This window comes from Lepidochelys kempii, chromosome 5 (assembly GCF_965140285.1).
Source record: "Lepidochelys kempii isolate rLepKem1 chromosome 5, rLepKem1.hap1, whole genome shotgun sequence".
Classification (NCBI taxonomy): domain Eukaryota; kingdom Metazoa; phylum Chordata; order Testudines; family Cheloniidae; genus Lepidochelys; species Lepidochelys kempii.
In genome coordinates, this window is record NC_136384.1 from 107,149,094 (window position 1) to 107,172,476 (window position 23,383).

A 23,383-nucleotide genomic window follows, 5' to 3' on the forward strand; every position below is an offset into this window, starting at 1 on the left:
TAGCTAGCAATCAATAACTTACAATGATTTGGACGTATATATGTGCATATTTATTTGTTTTTCTTAAAGCTAATTAAGTATTTTAGGAAAAAGTGTGAGAGCAGCCCCCATCAAGAGTTAGTGGCCGCACTCTGAGGACACCAAAAATTTTGTCCTGAGAACCCCTGCTCTAGAACTACCACAGCAATTATTCAAAAACAGATGCAAAACATGTCCTGAAAATTGCAAAAGCACATTTAAAAGCAGCTACGACTATGCTACAAAGAAAAAAGGGGAAGATTGTAACTGGCCCACATTGGATGCTAGAGGACAGGAAAAGGTGTAGAAGCCTCCTACCCTTATCCTATGGGTCACTTTGAAGAGTCATAATTACGGTGAGCCAATGCTGGGCTGCCCAAAGTGGGCAGCAGATGTAAATGGTAGGTTGCTGTTGTGGGTTAAGGTACTAATGCATAACACAACAGGCATTCAATTCCTGGCCCTGCCACAGACTGTGTGTGACCTTAGACATGCCACTTAATCTCTCAGTGGCCCCCTTTCTGTAAATATGGGGATACTAATACAATCTAAACAGACAACTCAGAGAAATGAAGCAAGTCCTTGGGCCAGAGATTAAGTTTTACTGTGTATATGTAGAGTGCCTAGCACAATGGGGTACTGATCTTAGTTGAAGATTAGCAGCACTTCCATAAAATAAAATAATCATGGTGGCAGTTCTGCTGCATTCCGCATTCTCCAGGGACTCAGGAAGAGCATGGCTGAGGAAATCCTCTTGACACCCTCTATTCCCCCACTGCAATACACACCCATTAAACAACAATGGTGACAGGTTTCAGAGTGGTAGACGTGTTAGTCTGTGTCAGCAAAAACAATGAGGTGTCCTCGTGGCACCTTAGAGACTAACAAATTTAATTGTTATGCCCAGATAAATGTGTTAGTCTCTATGGTGCCACAAGAACTCCTTGTTGTTTAAACCACAATGCAACCCTAAATACAAAAAGCTTTAAATCCAATAGAAAGAAAGACAAAGGAAAGAGACATAACCAGTCTCAGTACTACGAAGACAGAAACGTGTGCACAACCTGTTGGAAAAGCATATTTCGAAGTAGTTATTAATGGGACACAATCGAGCTGGAAGGGTATATCAACTGGGGTCCCATAGGAATCTGTCCTGGATCCAGTTCTATTCAGTAGCTTCATAAATGGTATACAGAGAACACTTATAAAGCTTGCAGATGATACCATGCTGGGCGGGATTGCAAGCACTGTGGAGGACAGAATTAGAATTCAAAATGATCTTGACAATCTGGAGAAATGGTCTGAAATAAATAGGATGAAATGCAATAAGGGCTAATGCAAAATACTACACTTAGGAAGGAATAATCAATCACACAGATACAAAATTGGAATGATGGCCTAGGATGGAGTGTTGCAGAAAAGGACCTGGGAGTTAGAGTGGATCACATACTACAGGGGTTCTCAAACTGGCAGTTGGGAAACCTCAGGGGATCAGGAGGTTACTATATGGGGGGGTCACGAGCTGTCAGCCTCCACCACAAACCCCACTTTGCATCCAGTATTTATAATGGTGTTAATATATATATAAATTTATGGGGAAGGGGGATCGCACTCTGAGGCTTGCTGTGTGAAAGGGGTCACCAATACAAACGTTTGAGAATCACTGACACACTACATAGGAGTCAACAATGTAACACTGTTGCAAAAAAAGCAATCATCATTCTGGGATATATTAGCAGGAGTGTTCTAAGCAAGACATGAGTAGTAATTCTTCCACTCTACTCAGTACTGATTAGGCCTCAACTGGAGTATTGCGCCCAATTCTGGACATTTCAGGAAAGATGTGGAAAAACTGGAGGAAGTCCAGAGGACAATTAAACAATTAAACATCCAGAAAATGTGACCTATGAGGAAAGATTGAATAAAATCAGGTTTGTTTAGTCTGGAGATGAGAAGACTGAGGGGAGAACATAGAATATCAGGGTCGGAAGGGACCTCAGGAGATCATCTAGTCCAACCTCCTGCTCAAAGCAGGACCAATCCCCAATTTCCTTTTTTTTTTTTTGGTCCCAGATCCCTAAATGGCACCCTCAAAGATTGATCTCATAACCCTGGGTTTAGCAGGCCAAAGCTTAAACCACTGAGCTATCCCTCCCCCCATGACATGATATCACTCTTTATAACAACCACTTAATATTACACACAGCAGACTAGCCTCATACCAAATAGACCTTCTTGAGTCCTACGTGGACTTGTGGTCCATAAATCCAGCCCCACACCTACTGTCAAAAAGTTCAGATTTGCAGACCAGGTTCTGGACCATGTCTAATCCAAACCTTACAAAAGGTTCACCTTTGAATCAGTGCATAGAATGGTCTGAAACAATGTAGTTAGAATTTTCAAAGCCTGGTTCATCCATCTCTAATGTGGCTTCGTCTAGTGGAACATCACCTTTTCAGGTGCAGTCAGCTGTTTTAAGATCCAATCATCTGTGAAGATTTGCTTCCATGAAAAGTTGATTGGCAGGGTAAGAGTAACAAGTTATATCAGTAGATCAGTTTTGAAGCCACAAAGCCCTACATGTATCACTGATGATGCCAGAGAGCAAGCATATAGGGATGCCATTAGTAACAGAGGAAACACTTTTCTCAGGCCACTTTACCTAATTTCAGGCAGTGACAAGACTATTTTCGTCAGGAACCAGATTAGTTCATGAGAACTACAGGGCAGAATACATACAAGTCCATAATACGATCTAAGGTCTACTGCCACTGTATTTTTCTTTCACAAGAAGCCTGTAAATTTCCAGAACTGTCATCAGTAATAGTTATTTTATACTTTATACTTTAAAGATGCAATGGATGTCAAAGTTTCGTTGACAAACCACTTAGAAAAATTGCTCTTACTGATTTTATACAAACTTATAAGGCATTAGAGACATTCTTCTGGAAACATCCATCCATTTCCGATATTTTTGACAGTGTAACATGAACGAGTTAAATAATAACAATTATTAATAAAATAGCAAGTTTCATTTCAATGCCTAAATCCCTGAATTAAAATCTGAAATTCTGCAGGAAAACTAAGATTTAAAAGCAATCAGTCTGGCTGACATATGAATGTCATCAAATTTGAACAGTTATGCCTGGTCAAAAGAATGTCCCCATGAAAATACCGGCTTCTCTGAATTTGAAAGTTAGTTTAAAAGGATATAGAACTTGGAGAAACCACAAATAGATTTCTACGCCTAATTAGCTTGAATCAGGAAAATAAGAATATAACAGGTATATAAACCTCAAATCTACTGGGCAAAAATAATGATGGGCCTGAACACAATCTCTGAATCCAAATACTCTCAAATTTACAGAGTTTGTGTCTGGATCCTAATTTCAGAGATATCACCATTCTCCATATTAGGCCTTAAAAACCCAGAATCCGAGCACTACTAACATTTTGCAAAAGTTTGGATCTGAAGCTACTTTTTTGGTTTGCCCCCCTTTAAAAGGAGAATGGAGCTAATAGGTATTTGTTGTTTATGTGCACTTATACATTCAACCACCTTGTTCTCTTACTCAGATTTAAATTTTCTGACAAAGGCCTTTGGAAACAAGTGTTTTGACTCCTAAGAAGGGCAAAATATCTTAAGTGCATGGTGTCTTTTCCTGATTTGGAGGCAAAAAGTTCACTTCAACCTTAGGGGTAGAAAAATTCCCAAGTTGAGGTGACCTCAGGACCGGCTCTAGGCACCAGCAAAGCAAGCACCTGCTCTGGGCGGCACATTTCCAGGGGCGGCATTCCGGCCATCCTTTGGGGTGGGGGGCAGTTGCGCTCTCGGAGCTGTGCCACTTAGAACAGGCGAGGGTGCCATGCCCCCAGCTGCGGCGGGAAGGGGAAGCCCCATCCCCGGGGTGCTGAGCTGCCAGGGCCCAGCCGCTACCTGGGGAGGAGAGGGCGAGTCCTGCCAGGGAGCCGGGGCTGCGTGGCCTCCTCTGCGCACTGGCTGCTGCGCTGCCTTGTGCCACCCCTTATATTGGGGCTTCTCTGCGAGGCCGGGCAGGGGAAGGGGGAAAGCCCCTGCAGGCGCTGGGAGAAGGTAACATCACTCCCTCCTCCTCCAGCGCCGCCTGCGTGCCCCAGCCCCACCGGAGCTTGGGGCAGCAATTTTTTTGCTTGGGGTGGCAAAAAACCTAGAGCCGGCCCTGGGTGACCTCAGGGGCAACATCATAATTCAGACAAAAATAATCATAAGTTGTCACTGTGATGGGAATTTACAGTAGTTGCCATACCTATTCCATGCTTTTAAACCATTTGAATATGCCATTATAGTCTTGAAGCCTCTGTGACAGTGAGGAGTGAGTAAAAAAAGAGGCACCTTGTCAATAAAAATCCCTTAGGTGATCAACAGCTGGTCCAAAATTTTCAAACAAGAAGTGTTTTTGTTGAAAAATGGCCTTTTATCAAGAATGAAAAAAGTGATGAAAACCTGATTTTTATAAAAAACATTACAGAAAAATCCATGATAATTTAGAGAAAATATATTACCATGTTTCAGTATTTAAAAAATTCAATCCACTCTAATACTGAGGTACATGCTGAGGCCACTAACTGAAAAATAATACACCATGTGATACACTATTCTTCCTACATGCAAAAAGATTTTAGGTGTTGAACCAATGCAGGGCACTGAAATAATCTATGTCTATTAAGTGACACAGACCTAGACACGTTTTGGCTAAAATAAATGCAATAAAATATTAAAGATTCACAAAGGTCTTTGTAGAAATAAATCATAATCCAATGGTGGATACGGGCATAAAGGCATGTATGATGAGGTGTACAGGCTCTTCAGGATTCATCAAGAGAACAAACGTGAGCCCAAAGCAACCTTCCCAGTGCTCATTCCTGTATATAAGACCAATTACTCCTATATCTATTGCAGGGATGTACCCAGGACCATGTGGGCTCCTTTGTGAGATGGTCCTTATTACCCTGCCAGTCCTTGTTACAATAGGCGCTGAAACTAGGAGTGGGGGTGGGGGGTGCCTGCCGCACCCCTCTGTCTTGAAGTGGTTTCCATTATATACAGGGTTTACAGTTTGGTTCAATGGCTCTCAGAACCCCCACTATAAAAATTGTTCCAGCAACCCTGCTTGTTACCCAGCAAGAGGTGCATAACCTGCTGGCCTTCTCTGAGACAATCTACAGGAGAACTCCCCCGAAGAGCTTGGAAAGATTTATTTATCCTTTGGACTGTTTGTTTATAATTCGCTAGTTAGAGTTTGAGAGTAAGAATGGGAAAGAGATTCTTGGCCTAAATTAAAGAGATTGTCAATTTGTTTTATGTTCTCTTAAAGGCACCCCAGGATGGGGGATAATGGGGACAGCCAGAATCCAGAGTGTCCAGTGTTGCTTCTTCAAGTAGCAAAACCACAAGCCTAGTACAAGGTTAAACAAAAAGCTGAGCTGTATCTAACAGTGGAATAAGTGGAAGGTGGGACGTGATATAGGACCACTTCCCTACACTCTAAAATACATGTATTACATGAATGTCCTGAGTAACAGAAGACACAATAAAAATATATTTGGACACTTATTAGTAATTAACTTCTTAAAAAAATAAGTGGAAATGGTGCTCCAGCACACACTCTTATCATAACAGGTTCAGGCCACTTAAATATATCCTGAAAAAGTTAACTGGTATACATGAAGGATCATCCATATAATGGCAGCTTAAAACAATATTCATTAAGGTTGTAACCAAAACCTACATTAAATGTTTAATTAACTACAGAAGCAGTCAATTAAAAATATGAAATTAAAGAGCTAATTACTCTCTCCCATCGTTGTGATCCTATTTTATAGGCTACAAGATGTAGTTGGTGGTTTTAATCTACTCCTGTTCTGTCCTTGACATTTATAAAATACACTCAAGATCAAATACAGCACATATTAATTATTATTCACCATTACTGAATATATAAGTTATTCATTTAACATCAGAAGTGAAAGGATTATTGTTCTTAAATGGATTTATCAGACCTCCTGCAGTTCATTGTTCAGTGAATGGAAATAGGTTTCTGCTTAACTGTGCACAGAACCTAATGCATTTCTAAGCCTATACTTTGCACTCCATTGACCCAGAAATAGCTTATTAACACAAAAAAAAACAACAAAAAACAAAACTTTTTGCAAACAATCTCTCAGAACGAAGGTTATTTGGTTCATATGCCTGAATTTCAAACAAAGAAAATAATCATATTTTGACTAGTTATGTTTCTAACCAGAATAAAAGAAGAGAGAAGAACGTACCGGTCATATTCGGTCACTCATTGCTTGTCAATTACAGAGAAACGGAAAATCCAGAACAGAGGACCCGCTCTGAAAGAAGAAGGGAAAAAAGCGACATGATAGTACATTGTACCGAAACTCAGTGTAAGAATGTAAAAACATACTGGGTGGCAGTGTGCCTATTTTAAACTCAGAGCTTTGTGGGAGATTTAGCACATTGTCACTGATCTATTAATTACTGCTTAGAGTCCTAATTAATGCACAGCAAATCCCCATGTTTAAAACCCTCTAGGTAAAGTCTGCAAGTGCTGGTTGGTTGTAGCTGTCCAAAGTGTGAGGGCCAGAGTCAGGGCTGGGGAGAATGCATACTGTTCCACAAAAAAACGCAAACAGCTTAAGCAAACTGGCAGCATGGCCCTGGAACCATACTGTCAAGGACTCCCATTCTTGTCCGTGGTCTCCCCTTGAAGTATTAAGGAGAAGTTCTGCATGGTGAAGGGGTGTGTGCTGGGGAGGGGTGAGAGGGCATTCAGCTGGTTTTTTTCCAGGCACAATCTGCACTGCCTCCAGCCCTAAATCTGGCTCTCACAGACATCTTTTGACCTGTTGTGAGCTCTCTGTGGGCCCAGGGAGTATGCAGGATGACGTTACTATGGTGGGGACATTCCGTACCCTGATCCAGGATGACAGGAAAAATCTCTCTCTTGATAATTACACATTGAAAAATCCTGCCCGGTATTGCCAACCCCAATTGTTCAAAAACATTAGTCAGGAACCCCAAATGATATATTTGCCTTCAAAAAATTAGATTTGTTTAAAAACCTAAATTTGGGGTTCTTTTAATTGCCTTTGGTGTTTGAGCCTTTGAGGTACTCTTGGAGTACACTCAACCAAAATTTTCAAAACAGACTCATAATTCTGTCTCTCTCAGTTTTGGGGAAATCAATTTAAGACACTTTAGAGGGGCTTGATGTTTCACAAAGTGCTGATATTCCCATCTCATTTAAGTGTTTCAAGTTGGGCATCCAAAAATTGAGGTATCCCAAATCACTAGTCACTTAGGAAAATTTAGACCAGGAATGTTTAGGGAAACAGAAAAAAAAATAAACATACACTACGTGAGTAAACATATTTTTTCATCCATTACCTATAAGATGCCATGTTATAAAATACTTGTCAGTACCTGTTATTTCCCTTGTTTTGCCATGGAGAGGTGAAATTGCACTACATCTCTCTCTCTCAAAACAAAAAAACCCAACAAACACAAAACCCCAAAAACAAAATACCCCCCCAAACCCCAGAATTTCCTGCTCATGGAAAGTGACACACGGACAACACTAGAAACTGAGGTTTGGTATTTCTCCTCAGAACAATCATTGCGGCTTTTGACACAGTCAATCATAAGATACTGATTATCAGCCTAAGAGGTCATGGAGATGGTGGACTAAATCACAGCAATCTGGCTTCACTTGTGCCTCTCTGACAGAATGGCGTGCTAGGCATGTTTAGTTCGTCCCAAGTCCTATCACCTGTGGAGTCCCTGTCACTGTTCTTATTAAAGATCTATGTAATACTGTCAGGGAAGATTGAGTGACAACATGGACTACAATGTCACACGCACACCAGTGACAAACATCTCTATGTCTCCTCTTCTTACAGTGCTGGATAATGCTGTATCCTAAACATGCCAATGCCAAAACTAAATTGAAGCCTAGAAAGAAGATGGATGGATCAAGCTAAAGCCGGGTAAGATTGGTGGGAAGGAGAATTATTCAGTTATTTATTTATTTGTTTTTGCGAACTGGCAAGAGCTACTGCTTCGCCCTCTAACAATGTAATTACGCAGTTTTGGGGTTCTGTTTGATTTACCGCTGCTCCTGCACAGCAACTTTTGCTCGAAGCACTTTGTCAGTCTTCCATTGTTACAGTAACCATTTCTTCTTGGACTATATGATCCATGCATTCTGCACCTCCAGAATACATTATTGCAAATGTACTACAGCAGCATTTCCAAGTACAGCATACATCACATGGAGGATGAAGCTTGGTTATCCCCTCGTAAGTGGGACAGCCCCCCAAAAAGCACATTTCACTAGTGTTTAGCAACATATACTGGCTTACTGTTCAGCTCTGGATTTGCTTCAGAATACTGTTTTTGATCTTTAAAATCTTTTAATGCGCTAGGATCCATCTCTTCTATGCCCCATCTCATAAGCTTTGATTAAATTGATAACAGTCCGTGGACCACAGCTCTCAGAGACCAAAGGTTATAGGCAGGGGAAGATCTTAGTTGGGCAATTCTCTGTCACCAGAGATCAGGAAGGGCCTACTCCTTGTCTCCTTTAGGGAATAACACAAGGCTCATCTCTCTGTGCAGGCCTTTAGCAAATAATGAAGCCACATCAGGTTCCCACAATGTACTCCTGGTTTCTATCAGCTCAAACAAGGAATATGAGGAGAAGGCAGGTCTCATCTCAGACAGAATTCAATGCAAATGTTATACAAGTATGTGGTGACTAAACAGGACACTCATGGATGCATTAGAAATGCAAAGATAGATCAGAAACAGCACAAGCAGTTCCACTGGAAACTTCTGAGCAATGTCCCCTCACTATTCCTCAACCATCATTTGGAGGGAGTGGGGATACTTACTGAGAAGGTATGGTAGTTTGGTCTCTTTGCCGCTTCAATTCTGCAGAGAATACCAGCAAGCAAGCCAGATAGGGGTGTGATTTTTTGTTGTTGTTTTGTTTTTTTATGGGCAGCTGTCCTCTAAAAACTGGACAGAAGCCACTTAATGTCCTCGCATATACAACTGTAGAGTGGTAAGAGCTGTAGATCACTAATGACCTGTTCTAGGTTTGAACTCATGACCTACAGGTAAAAAGGTTCCATGTACAATTACCAGACTCCTGAACAATATTGTCTTACTTTGGTGAGCTCAAAAGCATAGACTTTTATGAGAGTAGTGAAGCTAAATCATGTAGCACTTGAAAAAAAAATAAAGCTTTTTGTCGTCCGACCAGAGTGTTTTCATGTAGTTATTGCTTATATGTGAATATTTAATCATATATGAGACCATATATAGTACACCATAACAATGCATACACCATTAATGCCATCCTATGAAGGAAACTCACTTAAGTAAAAGAAGTAAATAAAATCATCTTATGTGAATTATAAGAGTGTAAGCACACGTACAGAATGTGTTTTAATATATTTTAGAATAATTAAGTCAGCATGCCATTAGTTTAATTAAATTTTTTACACCTTCTTGATTAGACAGCTAGTTTAATGACATCTTCCACACTTTGAGCTGTGAAGTGTGGCTCATTTTAAAGTTCTGTAATGAGAAAGAAAATGTAAATCTGATGAACATCTTCTAGACAGACTAAAAAACAATTTCTAGTTTGTGGAAAAACAACAGAATCTGCAGATGATTAGCACTTTGCATCAAACACATTTAATATAGCATGATGTAATTGCTTTTTAAAAAGTAAAATTCCTCAATAAAAGAGAAGATTAAATAAATATCAGACAGATCAGTGGATAAGCAGACAGATTTAAAAATAATACATAGAAGATGTTCTCTTTCATGATTTAGAGATAACGTCATTAGAAAGTAAAACGATGGGGTGAACGTAAGTGGTTTCTTGATGAGTGCAAAGACAGACTACTTTTTTAGTTATTAACTGGAAGAATATTTACCACAAGGCACAAAGGTGTAACTGTGGAGGATATGTACTATAACAGAAGGAAATTGTAGTTTTATGTAGCACAGGTATCCGTCTACAAATCAAAGGATAGGATACCAGTAGTGCATAGTGACTCTGTGCACAAACACAGCAGATATCGTGGTTCAAAAGAAATCACATTTTAAAAAAGCAGAACATGAGTCCAGTTTGACTGAGGGATGGGAGAGGTAATACTGAACACAGCATCAAGGTTATCCTCTTTCTTTTCACCCATGCAGAAAGTAAACATCTGTTGTGATTTTTAAACTCCACCTGGTCAACCACTAAGGCAGGCAAAAAGCTCTCTGTTTGGCTTTTGATGGTGCTATAATTCTGCCTTCTCATTCTTCATGCAGCGTATGAACAAACCCATTTTATGGGCACACAACTTTTCCTATAAGGGACATGCTTTTAATAAGAGATGGGTCATATTTTCTAAAATTGAGTAACCAGAAATCTGGTGTGAACTAGAATTTAAATAGAGTTAAAGTTACCTCTGTCAAAGCATCAAACAAGCAAAAGGGATGAAAATACATGAACTAAGTTCTATCCTCCATTCCAAGTGCAAGACTCCCACTGAAAAAGAACTAATGGCTCGGTGAACTTGGCTTACAGGAAATGTACACATTTTAAAACTGTACATCAATCCAATTTTCAAGAGAGCTCAGTTCCCATTTAGGTCCTGCATAAAGGGAACTGTTCATAGTGAACATCCCAGAAGGGATGCTCCTGTTATACAAACAAACCATCTTCCAAAACTGAATTAAATTTTGTAGTGTATGAGGCTGGTATCAGTTTCATTGGGTGAAGAAGTTGGAAAGTATGTAGTGAATGAGGCAGGGAACTTCAGGGAGAGAAAGGAGGGTCTATGGTTAAGGCAGTTTAATGCTGCCCTGGAAAGTTCAATTTTATCCCTGCCACAGCAGAGTTCTTATGTGATACTTGATGACGCACTTAAACCAACCTTTTCATACACAGTAACTAACTGTGTCTTCCCCATTTTCTGTGGGCCTGGTTTGAAACCCTGGGGCTGGTTTACAGAAGTGCTGAGCACTCACAGCTCCAACTGAAGTCAATGGGAGCAGTGCTTTGAACATATAAAGGGCAGTATAATGCTCCATACTCATCTCAGATTGGTCATCCAAAAGTAGTAGATACTTTTGACCTTAAACCCTCTTGTTCCCCTTGTAAAATGGGGATAATAGCTCATCTCACACTGGTGGTGTAAAAATTAAAAATTTAATTACAGTTTGTGAAGCACTCAAATATATTAGTGATGAATGCCATTGAAATGCCAATGTGGAAATCAATAATTCTGTCTTCAGAGGAGGGTTTGAATAGTGTGCAGTAAATAAGGCATGGGAGCACACATTGAACAATGAGCATAAAGCAAAATATGGAATAGCTGCTTACTAAGTGAGCGCTTTTTGTTCTGTGCACTAAATGAGAAAAGGGGTCTTGTGGAAAAATAGCATCTGATCATGTAAATATAGACTATCATAAATGCGCTGGGGGGGGGGGGGGTTCTGCATGACTGCACACCCACAGAAAACAGCCCCCTAAAGAATTTCTGTGCTTCCCTGCCGAAAACAGCAGGGAAGCAAAGGGAAGTCGTCTGAGGTGGAAATGACCATGGGCACAGTTGGGGGGTGGGGGGGAGGATTCCCCCTTCCAAGCAGAGGCAAGGCATGGGGGGCACATGGGGCTATGTGTCACTGCCCCCCTTCTGCAAGCACAGAGTTGCCCAGCTGAAGGAGGCTGCATCCCAGCTCCCCGGACTCTGCTTCTGAACGCCAGCTCCTGGGTCCCAGTGCCAGTCATGCTCCCCTTCTGTGTGTTGGGAGCGTGCAACAGTGAGTGCCTACGGTGGGGCTTGGTAAGGAGGGTTGGGGGAAATGAGGGCTGGAAGAGGGCAGGGGGAAGGGAATGTGGGAGTGTCCCCTCGGTGGCAGCAGGTGGGGCTCCTCCGTTAAGCAGGCCCATCAAACCTGCACCCTGACAAGCCCTACTCCACATACAACTGGACCTCTCTAATGAGCCCCCCACACCCAGATCCCCACCCCACTGATCCCCAACCAGCTGTGCCTGGAACCCCACCCCATCAAGCACCACTCCCCCAGCACTGAAACCTCGCACTGAGTCCCCAACACCCAAAGCTCCCTGCCGAACCCGAGATCCCCACACCCAGACCCCTCCGCTGAGCCCAATCACCATCACCTGGATCCCTGCAGAGTGCCATTGCCCCCGCACCCGGAAATCCACAATGAGCCCCCGTGCATCTAGATCTCCCACTGAGCCACACCCATGTTGCTCCTCACAGAAACCTCTCACCTTACACCTGGATCCCCCCTCATTAAGCCCCTCCACACTTGGATCCTGCTGGGCTGAGCCTGCCCACCCACACCTGGTACAGAGGGGCATGGCCCTGGGGTGTTTCTGGGGCACGCCCAGCCCTTGTACTGTGTCAGGGTCAGGTGCAGCCTCACTGCCGAGTCCCTGTACCAGGAAAGATGGGGGGCTTCAGGGTGATCTCCTATCTCAATGCAGCCAGTGGTCTGTGCTCCCCATTGCCACTCTGGAGCCACATTTATTGCCAAATAAAATTTGCATAACTGTAAAATATTATGGGCATAATTTTTAATTTTTTGGTGCAGAATTCCCTCTAGAGTAACTAGGGGGACAAATTAAGGTGACCATAAGTATTTGTATGCATGTGTTGTAATTTTATTATACTTGCATTTCATTCTGTTAACAACATTTAAAAATTAATACCATTTCATTTGGAAAAAATATATACTGAAACCCATTTACTCTAAGTGGCTGCAGGTTGCCCTTGCATCAACTGTTGCTCTAGGTCACTGTCCAACTTAACTTGTACACCTATACATCTAAAACCAGAATCCACCTTTCTATTAGTTTAGACAATCCACAAAGTTTTTGGAAAGCGCAGGGGACAATTTCCTGCTGCAAGTGCTGGAGGAACCAACTAGGTGCAGAGCTCTTCTTGACCTGCTGCTCACAAACAAACAGAGAAGAATTAATAGGGGAAGCAAAAGTAGATGGGAACCTGTGAGGCAGGGACCATGAGATGGTCAAGTTCAGGATCCTGACAAAAGGAAGAAAGGAGAGCAGCAGAATATGGACCCTGGACTTCAGAAATGCAGACTGACTCCCTCAGGGAACTGATGGGCAGGAACCCCTGGGAGAATAACACCAGGTGGCAAGGAGTCCAGGAAAGCGGGCTGTATTTTAAAGAATCCTTATTGAGATTGCAGGAACAAACCATCCCGATGTGTAGAGAGAATAGTAAATATGGCAGGCAACCAGCTTGGCTTAACAGTGAAATCCTTGCTGATCTTAAACACAAAAAAGAAGCTTACAAGAATCGGAAGCTTGGAGAAATGACCAGGGAGGAGTACAAAAATATTGCTCAGGCATACAGGAGTGAAATCAGGAAGGCCAAATCACAACTGGAGTTGCAGCTAGCAAGGGATGTTAAGAGTAACAGGCATTGAGTACATTAGCTTTTCCCACATTCTCTGTCACTAGGTTGCCTCCCCCATTCAGTAAAGGGCCCACACTTTCTCTGACAGGTATGTTAGCAACAAGAAGGTGGTCAGAGAAAGTGTGGGCCCCTTACTGAATGGGGGAGGCAACCTAGTGACAGAGGATGTGGAAAAAGCTAAAGTACTCAATGCTTTTTTTGCCTCAGGCTTCACGAACAAGACCAGCTCCAGGACTACTGCACTGGGCAACACAGTATGGGGAGGAGGTGACCAGCCCTCCGTAGAGAAAGAAGTGGTTCAGGACTATTTGAAAAAGCTGGACGAGCACAAGTCCATGGGGCCAGATGCACTGCATCCGAGGGTGCTAAAAGAGTTGGCTGATGTGATTGCAGAGCCATTGGCCATTATCTTTGAAAACTCATGGCGATCGGGGCAGGTCCCGGATGACTGGAAAAAGGCTAATGTAGTGCCCATCTTTAAAAAGGGGAAGGAGGAGGATCTGGGAAACTACAGGCCAGTCAGCCTCACCTCAATCCCTGGAAAAAATCATGGAGCAAATCCTAAAAGAATAGATTTTGAAGCACTTAGAGGAGAGGAAAGTGATCAGGAACAGTCAGCATGGATACACCAAGGGCAAGTCATGCATGGCTAACCTAATTGCCTTCTACAATGAGATAGCTGGCTCTGTGGATGAGGGGAAAGCAGTGGACATGTTATTCCTTGACTTTAGCAAAGCTTTTTATACAGTCTCCCACAGTATTCTTGCCAGCAAGTTAAAGAAGCATGGGCTGGATGAATGGACTATAAGGTGGATAGAAAGCTGGCTAGATTTTAAGGCTCAATGGGTAATGATCAATGACTCCATGTCTAGTTGGCAGCTGGTATCAAGCGGAGTGCCCCAAGGGTAGGTCCTGGGGCCGGTTTTGTTCAATCTCTTGATTAATGATCTGGAGGATGGCGTGGATTTGACCCTCAGCAAGTATACAGGTGACACTAAAGTGGGAAGAGAGGTAGATACATTGAAGGGTAGGGATAGGATACGGAGGGCCTGTCATAAATATAAAGGGAAGGGTAAACCCCTTTGAAATCCCTCCTGGCCAGGGGAAAGCTCCTCTCACCTGTAAAGGGTTAAGAAGCTAAAGGTAACCTCGCTGGCACCTGACCAAAATGACCAATGAGGAGACAAGATACTTTCAAAAGCTGGGAGGAGGGAGAGAAACAAAGGGTCTGTGTCTGTCTGTAGTCGTCTTGGCCGGGGACAGAACAGGAATGGAGTCTTAGAACTTTTAGTAAGTAATCTAGCTAGGTATGTGTTAGATTATGATTTCTTTAAATGGCTGAGAAAAGAATTGTGCTGAATAGAATAACTATTTCTGTCTGTGTATCTTTTTTGTAACTTAAGGTTTTGCCTAGAGGGGTTCTCTATGTTTTTGAATCTAATTACCCTGTAAGATATCTACCATCCTGATTTTACAGGGGGGATTTCTTTATTTCTATTTACTTCTATTTTTTATTAAAAGTCTTCTTGTAAAACACTGAATGCTTTTTCATTGTTTTCAGATCCAAGGGTTTGGGTCTGTGGTCACCTATGCAAATTGGTGAGGCTTTTTACCAAACCTTGTCCAGGAAGTGGGGTGCAAGGTTTTGGGAAGTATTTTGGGGGGAAGGACGCGTCCAAACAGCTCTTCCCCAGTAACCAGTATTAGTTTGGTGGTGGTAGCGGCCAGTCCAAGGATAACGGGGGTAATATTTTGTACCTTGGGGAAGTTTTGACCTAAGCTGGTAAAGATAAGCTTAGGAGGTTTTTCATGCAGGTCCCCACATCTGTACCCTAGAGTTCAGAGTGGGGGAGGAACCGTGACAGGGCCATAGACAAATTAGAGGATTGGGCCAAAAGAAATCTGATGAGGTTCAACAAGGAGAAGTGCAGAGTCCTGCACTTAGGACGGAAGAATAGCATGCTCTGCTACAGACTAGGGACCGAGCGGCTGGGCAGCAGTTCTGCAGAAAAGGTCCTAGGGGTTACAGTAAACGAGAAGCTGGATATGAGTCAACAGTGTGCCCTTGTTGCCAAGAAGGCTCATGGCATTTTGGGATGTATAAGTAGAAACATTGCTAGCAGATCGAGGAACGTGATCATTCCCCTCTATTCAGCATTGGTGAGGCTTCATCTGGAGTACTGTGTCCAGTTTTGGGCACCACACTACAAGAAGGATGTGGAAAAATTGGAAAGAGTCCAGCGAAGGGCAACAAAAATGATTTGGGGGCTGGACCACATGATTTATGAGGAGAGGCTGAGGGAACTGGGATTATTTATTCTGCAGAAGAGAAGAATGAGGGGGGATTTAATAGCTGCTTTCAACTACCTGAAAGGGGGTTCCAAAGAGGATGGATCTAGTCTGTTCTCAGTGATATCAGATGACAGAACAAGGAGTAATGGTCTCAAGTTGCAGTGGGAGAGGTTTAGGTTGGATATTCAGAAACACTATTTCACTAGGTGGTGAAGCACTGGAATGGGTTACCTAGGGAGGTGGTGGAATCTCCTTCCTTTGAGGTTTTAAAGGTCAGGCTTGACAAAGTCCTGATTGGGATGATTTAGTTTGTGATTGGTCCTTCTTTGAGCAAGGGGTTGGACTAGATGACCTCCTGAGGTTCCTTCCAACCCTGATATTCTAGGATTCTATGGTTGAACAAGCCTCAGGTATGTGATACACTTACTGCTTAAAGTAATAGAGAAGACACAATTATTGTCTGTACTGCACATACCATCATCCCCTGCTTTCTAAGTCTCCTGATCTGCTGTCCTTCATAAACTTATGGCTTTCAATCCCTCCTTCTTGCTTCGGGACTAGTCATACAAAACTGTGTGTTCTGTCTCTCAAAAGTATCAGCATGTACCGCTGCTCTGGGAATGAACTGCATTTAGTGCTTAGCAAACACCTGATAAAATGACCATCGGGAAAGAAAAATAAACCAGCTGTCAAACAGCAATAAATTGAATGTATTTATGGTTGCCAAAATTTAATTTTTAACATATCTGATGCACGATTCACTTCTTATTCAAAGCACGTACCTGATCAACAGACACTCATTCCTCTTTATAGCTGTTTCCCTTGTATTACAGACTAATACTCGTAAGCGAATAGAAAGCAACATCTCTAGTGGTTAGAGCAATGGACTGGTAGACTGGAGAAATGGGTTTTAGCTCTTGACTCTGCCACTAAATTTATTATGTTCCCTTGAACAAATTAAGTAATCGCTAGACTACAAACTGCCCTACCTGTAAAGAAAAGAAACACAATATTTTAAAGTCCTTTGAGACCTTTGGCTAAAAGGTGCTATAATGTGCAAGTACAAAATGCTATTACTATTCAGAAAACTGATTTCTGTACTTTTCTGGATAAGGTATCAAATATTTCTCATCTGGGAGATCATCTCATCCCATGTACAAATACTGTAAAATGAGTTTACTCAAAGTACATAAATGGATTAACCACATCTGAATCAAAATATTCAGTGCCACCAACAAAATAAAACAAACTCCTTAAGTCTGAATTTTTAAACACACAGAAGGCCACAGTTCTGAGTTCAGATTCTCATGGTGACCTTCACTCTAGCTTTTCTAATGAATACATAATGACTGGGTCATTACAAGTTCTAATTCTACTAGGCAAGGGACACGCCATTCATGTAGGTGACCTCTGCCAGGCAGACATGAATGCACAAGGTCTGATACACTGACCCAGACTAGTTTGATATGTTTTGGTGTTCATCTGGTTCTCTCCTACAGAATACATTAGTGAGTAGATAAGTTCTCTCTCATGGTAGTATTTTAGTGTCTACCGCTTCAACCAATATCAGGAGAATGGCAAAGAGATTCTGTGTCACATAAAGAGTAGTGGAAGAATGAATTATGAGCTGTGACAGAACACGGATGAAGTTTATTTAAAATACGTATTTATTTTGAAAGACTTCTTTCCACTTATTGAATACCAGAGGTGGTGGTCTACATGACAGAGCTGCCAACTTAGTGGCCTCTTTGGTGAGAAATTCTAGTTATTACCAAATCAGCCTTGATGGTCACAAAACCCCAAAAGATATACTGAACTTGTTCTTCTGGAGAGAAGAAAGAGAGGATCCAACCATTTCAGAGAAATTTAGCTTCCATTAGGAAACAATCAATGTGATCAGAGAGAGCTCTTTGTGAAAATAGCCTGCTATAAAGTACAATGCTAAGCCCATCCAAGAAACCCCACAGACACCATGGACAGATGCTTGCATCGAAAGAGTGCTAACAGCTATATATTAGGGCTGAAAAGCGATTAAAAAATTAATTGTGATTAATCACACTGTTAAACAATAATAGAATATCATTTATTTAAATATTTTTTGATGTTTTCGACATTTTCAAATATATTTATTTCAGTTACAACACAGAATACAAAGTGTATAGTGCTCACTTTATATTTATTTTTTATTACAAATATTTGCACTGTAAAAAACAAAAGAAATAGTATATTTCAATTCACCTCATACAAGTACTGTAATGCGTCTATCATGAAAGTTGAACTTACAAATTTAGAATTATGTACAAAAAATAATTTCATTCAAAAATAAAACAAACAATGTAAAACTTTAGAGCCTACAAGTCCACTCAGTCCTACTTCAGCCAATCGCTCAGACAAACAAGTTTGGTTATAATTTGCAGAAGATAATGCTGCCCGCTTCTTATTTACAACGTTACCTGAAAGTGGGAACAGGCATTCGTGTGGCACCCTTGTAGCTGGTGTCACAAGATATTTACATGCCAAATGCACTAAAGGTTCATAGGTCCCATCATGCTTAAGCCACCATTCCAGAGGACACGCGTCCATGCCGATGACAGGTTCTGCTCTATAATGATCCAAAGCAGAGCAGACTGACGCATGTTCATTTTCATCCTCTGAGTCAGATGCCACCAGCAGAAAGTTGATTTTCTTTTTTTTTGTGGTTCGGGTTCTGTAGTTTCCGCATCCGAGTGTTGCTCTTTTAAGACATCTGAAAGCATGCTCCAAACCTCGTCCCTCTCAAGTTTTGGAAGGCACTTCAGACTCTCAAACCTTGGGCTGAGTGCTGTAGCTATCCTTAGAAAACTCACATTGATACCTTCTTTGCATTTTGTCAAATCTGCTGTGAAAATGTTCTTAAAACGAACATCTGCTGGGTCAGTGATTGGCAACCTGTGGCCCAGCAGGGTAATGCACTGGTGGGCCACGAGACAGTGTTCACATTGACCATCCGCAGGCACTACGGACCTGTGGGCGGCCGTGCCTGCGGATGGTCAATGTAAACACTATCTCACAGCCTGCCAATGGATTACCCTGATGGGCCACATGTGGTTGCCCACCACTCTGCTAGGTCATCATCCAAGACTGCTATAACATGAAATATATGGCAGAATGTGGGTAAAACAGAACAAGAGACATACAATTCTCCGCCAAGGGGTTCAGTCACAAATTTAATTAATGCATTATTTTTTTTAACGAGCATTATCAGCATGGAAGTATGTCCTCTGGAATGATGGTCAAAGCATGAAGGGGCATATGAATGTTTAGCATATCTGGCATGTAATACCTTGCAACACCGGCTACAAAAGTGTCATGCAAACGTGTGTTCACACTTTCAGATGACATTGTAAATAAGAAGCAGGCAACAGCATCTCCTGTAAATGTAAACAAACTCATTTGTCTTAGCGATTGGCTGAACAAGAAATAGGTCTGAGTAGACCTGTAGGTTCTAAAGTTTTACAGTGTTTTGTTTTTGAAAGCAGTTATATAACAAAAAAAAATCTACATTTGTAAGTTACACTTTCATGATAAAGAGATTGCACTATAGTACTTGTATGAAATGAACTGAAAAATACTATTTCTTTTATCATTTTTACAGTGCAAATATTTGTAATCAAAAATAATAATGTAAAGTGAGCACTATACACTTTGTATTCTGTGTTGTAATAGAAATCAATATATATGAAAATGTAGAAAAACATCCAAAAGTATTTAATAAATTTCAATTGGTATTTTATTGTATTCAGTTGGTATTGTTTAACAGTGTGATTAATCACGATTACGTTTTTTAATTACAGTTAATTTTTTGGGTTAATTGCTTGAATTAACTAGGATTAATCCACAGCCCTACTATATATATCTAAACCTTCTTAGAAAAGGTTTGGACAGTTGGACCATGAACATTTTCTCATCCAAACTTGTCAAGGTTCCTCCCCCACTCTGAACTCTAGGGTACAGATGTGGGGACCTGCATGAAAATCCTCCTAAGCTTATCTTTACCAGTTTAGGTCAAAACTTCCCAAAGGTACAAAATATTCCACCCTTTGTCCTTGGATTGGTCGCTACCACCACCAAACAAATACTGGTTACTGGGGAAGAGCTGTTTGGAAACGTCTTTCCCCACAAAATACTTCCCAAAACCTTGCACCCCACTTCCTGGACAAGGTTTGGTAAAAAGCCTCACCAATTTGCCTAGGTGACTACAGACCCAGACCCTTGGATCTTAAGAACAATGAACAATCCTCCCAACACTTGCACCCCCCTGTTTCCTGGGAAATGTTGGATAAAAAGCCTCACCAATTTGCATAGGTGACCACAGACCCAAACCAGGTGAGAGGAGTTTTCCCCTGGCCAGGAGGGATTTCAAAGAGGTTTACCCTTCCCTTTATATTTATGACAAAACTGATATACACTTTCCCCCCATATTTTGCAATAGAAGCTAACCAGCAGTTCTTCTGCAGGCCCCTGTGGAGCTATCTGCTTATAGGCCTTGTCATGACGAGGTTGATGGAAGGACAGAGTGCAGGGTGGAGAATCAGCTGCCTCTAGCATTATAACCCCCCTCTTCCAGTCCCTATGGAGAGGCATCTGCAGCACTGGTGACTGCTAGTGTGACTGGTAGATTCCCGTCTCTCCACATACACATATCAATCTCCTGTGAAATCTGTAGTAAAGTTAACACAGCCTTAGATTCTACTCACCCTTTCACCATACTCTCTTCAGGAAAGTCATATTGTCAGCAAACTGGAGGAACTAGTGGGCCCTGATGCCAGTTCTGAGGCTCCAAATCTCAGGAGAGAGTCGGAGCTTAAACTCCTACTTAGTACAGAAGAATTTACAGGGAATTCCACAGAGGGAACCTTACAGTTTTTAATCCTGTACTTCTATTTGGAGATTATTTCAGTCCAGGACTTTGAAAATTTAGTGGGTGAGATCTTCAGCTGGTGAGCATTGGCAAACTGGGGTAAACTGACAAGCTGGCGCTGGGACTTTAGGGAATAATCTTGCCAAACTAACCCTCTATTTCTTCAGTCATTTGTGAATTCTAGGTTTTGTTGGTAAAAGTCCAATCCTGTTTCTTCTCAAGACAAAAATGAGACACTGGGAGAGAACAGAAAGAATAGCAAGTGAGAGGAAGCTGCAGCTTCTGTGTCTGAAAGTTGCAGTTCAGTAGCAGGAAAACTACAACCATGAGTTGAGTATCTCAGCTTTACCCATCCCAGATTTGGAAAATCCATTTGCCTGACACAAGTTGCTCTTATTATTCTCTGGCCAATCTGTGAGACACATTTTTTTCCACCTGGGATTGGGCTGCCTGGTATCACTTTCGTTTGCCAGACTGGTTAAAGCTAAGGACAGTGCCCTGGTTTGGTAAGACAGAAGGCAAAGAGGAAAGAGTTAGGAGGGTCAAGAAGTAGGTAGGATTTGACACAATGGGTGGCTGTGAATAGCAGAAAAGATGAATCAGGGCACTGGATTCAGAGCCATGGTACACTCTATACCTTCGCTGATAACAGTCAAAAAGTCTCGAGGTGAAACAGCTATTCCTCTTGAATAAACTGAGACAGTGTAAACCACATGCCAGACTTCAAAAAGCATGTCTTTATCCTGGCAATTATAAATTGATTTTTTTCTCTTTCAGGAGAGATCCACTCAAGCTTTTTACAGAAGGGTTGTTTGTTTACGTAAACTTTTCATACAACAACAATGAAACATATAGGCTCAGTGTGAGGATCAGAGGAAAAAGTGGAGCCATTTCATGTGGCTGCTTGTCACCAGGTTTATGAATTCTCCTCTTCAGTCTGCTGGATAACATGGATATCAAATTTAAGTTCATGTTTAAAGAAGGAAGAAATAGTGCTCCAGAGCTACATTCTCCTGTATGTGACTAACCCATCTCCAAATCCTTTCCCACCCTTCATTCTTTTTTTAAAAATCACCCTAAAAACCAACCAACCAAACAAACAAAAAAGTTGCAACATCAGACTGTTAAATCACAGGCACTTACCCACCATATGACTAAGTTTCCCTGTGACGACTGCAGGTCTAAGACACCAAACCCACTTAAGAATGCCCTGTTTTAATCTGAACATTTCTTATTTTAGCATACATTTGTATACCAGATGCTACCTTATAATTAACACATTGGGATTTGGGAGCTGTAGATTTCTCTGGTAACAAACTTTCCTTCAAACTGACATCTGTGATTTATGCTTTTAACTTGCTTTCAATACGTTTACATAATCTGTTCGATTTAAGCAAAATTAAACACACTCCTTACATTTTTATAAATAGAATTCCATAGGGATAGCTATAACCAAATTGAGGCTTGGTTTGAGCATCTCTTTTCTAATGTTACTGATCATAAACATACATGTGATCAATGCTTCTCCCAGTGAAATGATATTTTGTTTCTATAAAAGAGGGGGGAGCAGGAGGCCTACTGTTTATTCAGGAAACACCACACATGACAAAGGAGGTCCAGAAACCCAGCAATTTAATGTCTTCACTCTTTGGCATCTGTACTGTTAGTTGCTATGTTGAATTTGTCAATCTTAGATTACAAACTCCTCAGGGAAGGGACTTTATTTTATAGGTGTTTGTCAAGTACTGTGTAGTACTTGTTGTGCTTTATAAACAACAAGCCTGACTGTGGTTTCTATGCAGTTGTGTAGGGATGGAGCAGGAAGCATGCAAGGTGCCTTCCCTCCACACACCCCTCCACACACCTGTTGAGGTCCACATGATGGCCAGCTACAATTGCAGTCCCTCAGCTCTGGTGAGCACAGGTGGAGTGGAGAGATGGGATGAGGAAGCAGTGCTCAGGACTGAGTAGGCTGCTCCACCCCTTGCTCCTTAAAAAAGGGTGGAACAGCGGCAGGCACACTGTCCCTCCATTCCAAGGAGGATTCCTTCCCATGCTCTTCCCCAGGGGCCAAGAGGCACCACATGATACCTTAACCAGGGCTGTATGCAATTTGTAAAATCTAACCAAAAGCGTCTGCTGACATTTGCTAAAACTGTTTAATTCCTATTGCACAGCAACATGAAGGAGTGTTTAGGTTTCTGCAACACTGATAAGTGGCCTGAACTTGTTCAAATCAATGAGAAAACTCTGAGGCTGTCTAACTTTGGAAAGAGTCAAATATTAGGCAAGCATTACTATATTAAAGGAGATTGTGGATGATTAAAAATTGAAATTGTCCAAGGCAATATGAACACATTTGAAATACAATGAAAAGTGTGTATACACTGTTATCAAATATTATTGGAAATTAATACCTACATAATCATAAGCAGCCTGTCTTTAATAAAAAGAATATTGCAAATGCTTTTAGGTTCTGCTCCAAGCCAAATAATCCAATAAAAAGAAAGAAATGAACCAAACAGTTCCACAAGGCAGGATAAGGAATATGAAAGAAAACCTTTGGTTTTGATTCTGAACAGCACTGTAAAACACCATGTATGTACTTTTAAAAGAAATATTGAAGCTACCTTTTGATTAAAGTTT

At 41.5% G+C, this 23,383-nt stretch overlaps 1 long non-coding RNA gene across 2 annotated transcripts in view; it reads right to left on the bottom strand.

Annotated features, from left to right (window-relative positions):
* LOC144930539 (uncharacterized) overlaps positions 1–23,383 on the bottom strand; it is an 803,962-nt gene that overhangs the window by 651,819 nt on the left and 128,760 nt on the right. For both annotated transcript variants that reach the window (XR_013635747.1, XR_013635746.1), the window contains exon 3: positions 6,328–6,396. This is a non-coding gene — a long non-coding RNA (uncharacterized LOC144930539). The remainder of the gene's footprint in view (positions 1–6,327; positions 6,397–23,383) is intronic.